We start from the raw sequence: 5,267 nt of genomic DNA on the forward strand, positions 1-5,267 counted from the left end.
CTTAAAGAGTTTATGGCATTGATCGTCTCAACCGGCCCTTCACATTTAATTGAAGATTTAGCGGCTTGCTTAGCCTCCATATTCTCCAATTGTTTCACAAAGTTTTGTGAGGACTCAATCCCGGCTGCTTCCATATTTGCCACTTGAACCAAGAGGAGTTGGACCATCTCTCTTAATTTCTCGACCTCATCTGAGTTTTGAATAGGAACTTCGACTTTCTTTTTGGAAGCTTCAGAAGTCTCGAGTTTCTCGAGACGGGTAGAAATGGAAGTTATAAGTGACACAACAGCAGTCATGTCTTCACCTTGCTTTCGTGACTTACCACGTGAACTTCCAAATTCAGCTTTATGGACTGCCATCTCCTCAATGGTGTTCCAACCTTTACTTTGACCGGTGTTATTTTGGAACCTACCATTAGCAGCTGCATTCAAAATGACTTTGTAATCATCATATAAAGCATTGTAAAAGAGATTGCAAAGATACCATTGCTGGAAACCATGATGAGGGACAGCTCGGACCAAACGTTTGAAACGTCCCCATGCTTCACAAAAATCTTCGTCGGCCCCTTGCTGAAAACTCGTGATTTTACTCTTCAAGGCCTCAGTCTTCGAAGGCGGGAAGTACTTCTTGTAGAAGGCTAGTGCTAAAGACGTCCAATCAATGACTCCAGCTGCTACTCTATCGAGGTAGCGATACCAATCTCGCGCCGAATCCTTCAAGGAGTATAAGAACATAAACCCCTTTACTTCATCTTGAGTTACCCCCTCCGGTATAGGTATTGAACAGCAATAGTCCGTGAAAATTTCCATATGTTTCAAGGGGTCTTCATCGGGCAGACCCGCGAACTGATTCCGTTCCACTAAATCAATATAAGAGGAACGGAACTCAAATTTACCGGTAGAAGGGGTGGGTAACTGTTGCCCCTTTGGAAGGTGGTGCTCCTTTGGCTGAAAGTTATCATATATCGTAGCCATAACTTCCAAAATGAGAGTACTCAAGTCTTCCTCTCAAACACCTGTCCTCTAACTGTGCAAAAGCAAAACTAGAAGCAAAGGTAAGCAACGGCCTCAAGGAACAAAAGTCCCCTGAGACAAGGAAAATAAACTAAAATAAAGCAAACAGAATTACACCGTCTCCCCGGCAACGGCGCCAAAATTTGATACCGTCGTTTAGTACCAAAATTAAATTTATAATTCCAAACTAAAACTATAGCTAGTGATAGTAAGGGTCGAACCACAAGAGAGACAAGGTTGATTTTGTTTGCTATTTTTCAGTCTAAAAAGGTAACAATTTAATGGGGGGTTTTGAAGCTGGTTGGCTAACAGGCTAATTGCAAAAATGTATATTCTTAACAAGATAAAAAAAGGGGATCGGGAACTTCGGTTCACCATGGCACAAAACAAGTTAGTCAAGTAGCAGAGATCTTATGACACGGTCTCAGGGAAGATAAGCCAATCTTTCGATCAACACTCGAATAACCTCGCGGTCTAATAATTCCCCAGAATTTATCAAAGTTTTCACTCAAGAGAAATTCTAAATCTAGCGACAAATTAAATTACCAATCTTTCGACCTAGCAAAGAAATCCATCAAAAGATAACAAGACCAATACGGAAGAACTCATGCTACACAACTATCCTACTTCAATACCATGGCTCACCTCGTTCCCAATCAAAGGAATTACCTACGCATAATTATGACTACACTAATTGCGAAATTAATCAACAAGAACAAATTCAACATGATTGATTCTAACTAGAACAAAGGAAAGGAATTGAATTGCTGAAATTAATTGAAGACAACAAAAATTAAATTAACAAGGAATAATAAGAAGAAGGTAAAATTGCATTAAAGGCTTACTAATTGAAAGTCAAGAACCCAAGGATTCGAATCAAGGTTTCCGTCTCAAGCTAGATCTGAAAACTAAGTTTTTCCCGAATAATAATTGCATAACCTAAAAGTTGCTGCGTTCAATGATAAAAGATACGAAAGTTAATTACAAGTTGGGCTTTTAAAAGTCTAACACGGAAAATCAAACAACGACTCAAAACAGTCGATCGACGAAATGCGGGTCGATCGACCGAACATGCTTAACGATGGCTCTCTGTCATGCTCCGGTGGTCGATCGACCGCAAGGCTTAGTCGATCGACTGATTAGGCCTTTGTGCGAGGCTCCTTGATGCTTCCAAAATTGACTCTTCATTCCTCGCACGCATCCCAAGGTGAGTAAATGAGCTCTCCTTCCTCTCGGCTTCTCTGAACTTGCTTCCGGAGGACAAACCTGGCTTGAATTAGCCTACTTCCACGTACTCCTACAATAAATCATAGAAAACGCAAAGTAAACCATTTCGGGAGAAATAGTAGCCCTAAGCTACCAATTATGCATGGAAATACGTGCCAAAACCACAGATAAAGTGTATAGAATATGCACGTATCATCAAGATTGAGTGCTCGGATTGCCCAATAAGCTTTATACTCCAATTCAATTGGCAAATGACATGCTTTTCCATATACAAGTTTGTAGGGGGAGGCTCCTATGGGAGTCTTGTAGGCCGTCCTATAAGCCCAAAGAGCATCATCAAGCTTTGTGCTCCAATATTTCCGAGTCTTGTTCACAACTTTTTCAAGGATTTGCTTGATCTCTCTATTTGAAATTTCCACTTGACCGCTTGTTTGAGGATGATACCCCAAGCCGGTTCGATGTTGAACACCATATTTGGTCAAAAGGGATGCAAGCTTTTTCTCATGGAAATGTGTTCCTCCATCACTAATGATTGCTCTAGGAACTCCAAATCTTGGGAAAATTATCTTCTTGAAAAGCTTGGTGACCGTTTTCGCATCATCATTTGGGGTGGCAATTGCCTCCACCCACTTTGAGACATAATCGACGGCCACAAGGATGTACTTGTTCCCATTGGATGTCACAAAGGGCCCTTGGTAGTCAATTCCCCAAACATCGAAGATTTCTACCTCTAGGATGCCTTTTGTGGCATTTCGTTCCTCCAAGATATATTCCCCGTTCTTTGACAAGCATCGCAATGAATGATGAACTCTCTTGTATCTTGAAACATTGTAGGCCAATAGAAGCCCGATTGGAGGATTTTTGCAACGGTTCTTCTTGCTCCATGGTGCCCACCGTAGGGTGATGAATGACATCCTTCCAAGATTCCTTGGATTTCCCATTGAGGGATGCATCTCCGGTAGAGCCCATCACTACACTCCTTGTAGAGGTTTGGGTCATCCCAAAAGTACCTCTTCACTTCGAATAGGAATCTCTTCCTTTGGTTGTGGTTCAAGTTTGGAGGGAGCACTTTTCCAACAATATAATTGGCATAATCGGCAAACCATGGGGTGATGTGCCTTTCAAGTTGTGTTTGAATAGCCATCAAAATATCGTCGGGAAATGAGTCATTGATCGGGGTTTCTCCATTTTCATCATGAAACCGGATTCTTGACAAGTGATCCGCCACTACATTCTCGGCTCCTTTCTTGTATCTTATTTCCAAATCAAATTCTTGAAGAAGCAAAATCCATCTCAATAGTCTTGGTTTTGCCTCCTTCTTTATCAAGAGATGTCGAAGAGCACGGTGATCCGAAAATACAATCACCTTGGATCCAAGCAAGTAGGAACGGAATTTGTCCAAAGCATATACAATGGCAAGAAGCTCCTTTTCGGTTGTATCATAATTTACTTGAGAAGGGTCGAGGGTTTTTCTTATGTAATAGATGGCATGAAGAGCTCTCCCTACCTGTTGGCCAAGAACCGCTCCAACGGCGTAGTTGCTAGCATCACACATAATCTCGAAAGGTAACTCCCAATTCGGGGGTTGAATGATTGGTGCCGAGATTAATGCTTCTTTGATTCTATTAAAAGCTTCAACATACTCGTTAGTAAATTGGAATTGGGCATCTTTAAGCAAAAGTTGAGTGAGGGGTTTTGCTATTTTCGAAAAATCTTTTATGAAACGACGATAAAAACCCGCGTGACCGAGAAAACTTCTCACTCCTCTAACATTCACGGGAGGTGGGAGTTTCTCTATCACCTCAACTTTAGCTTTATCGACCTCGATGCCCTTTTCCGAAATCAAGTGACCCAAAACAATTCCTTCATTGACCATGAAATGACACTTTTCCCAATTTAGAACAAGACTAACATCTTCACATTTTTGCAATACAAGAGAAAGATTATGCAAGCATGAGTCAAAGTCCTTTCCATAAACACTAAAATCATCCATAAAAACTTCCCTTATGTTCTCTAGGTAATCGGAGAAGACACTCATCATGCATCTTTGGAAAGTAGCGGGGGCATTACATAATCCAAAAGGCATCCTCCTATATGCAAAAGTACCATAAGGGCATGTTAAAGTGGTCTTATGTTGGTCATCCGGGTGTATAGGGATTTGGAAGAATCCCGAATACCCGTCAAGGTAACAAAAGAATTTGTTAGAGGCTAACCTCTCAAGCATTTGGTCAATGAATGGTAAGGGGAAGTGATCTTTTCTTGTTGCGGAGTTTAATTTCCGGTAGTCAATGCACATACGCCAACCGGTGATCATTCTTGTGGGTATTAATTCATTCTTTTCATTTGTCACTACCGTGGTACCTCCTTTCTTAGGTACCACTTGAACGGGGCTAACCCACAAAGAATCCGATATGGGATATATGATTCCCGCATCAAGTAATTTCATGACCTCTCCTTTGACAACTTCTTGCATGTGGGGGTTCAATCTTCTTTGGGGTTGAATGGTAGGTCTATGGTCGTCCTCTAGATGAATTCTATGCATGCAAAAGTCGGGACTTATCCCCTTAAGGTCATCTAGACTATAACCTATAGCCTTCTCATGTTGTTTCAACACATTAAGCAATTTTCCCAATTGGTCATCATCAAGTCTATCATTAACAATCACGGGTTTGGTCTTTGATTCATCAAGGTAAGCATATTTCAAATTTAGTAGGAGTTTGTACCTTACTTTCTTCCTTTGGAGTTTCATTGAGAATTTGATCCATCTCCATTAGACATTCCATTCTCATAGCATACTCAACTTCACTTTCATCAACCTCATCATATTCAAATCCCATGATGGGTTCCTCTTGCTCTTGAGTTTGCAAAATATCCTCTAGAATGGATTGCTCATCCTCTACGGGTTGACATGCTTCTACTAGAATATTATGCACCAACTCGGATTGTGCATGAGTAAGTTCCTTGTTAGCTAGAGCGGCCTCGAAGAGATCCACCTCCAACTCCCAATACATGCTCTTAGCCTCACTT

The 5,267-nt window shown here is 41.2% G+C and overlaps 1 non-coding gene across 1 annotated transcript; it reads left to right on the forward strand.

Annotated features, from left to right (window-relative positions):
- The first annotated feature begins 493 nt into the window (after positions 1–493).
- LOC141593253 (small nucleolar RNA R71) lies at positions 494–600 on the forward strand. Its single transcript, XR_012521354.1, has one exon. It is a non-coding gene; the product is annotated as a small nucleolar RNA R71 (small nucleolar RNA).
- The last annotated feature ends 4,667 nt before the right edge of the window (positions 601–5,267 follow it).

Source organism: Silene latifolia, chromosome 7 (assembly GCF_048544455.1).
Source record: "Silene latifolia isolate original U9 population chromosome 7, ASM4854445v1, whole genome shotgun sequence".
NCBI lineage: Eukaryota > Viridiplantae > Streptophyta > Magnoliopsida > Caryophyllales > Caryophyllaceae > Silene > Silene latifolia.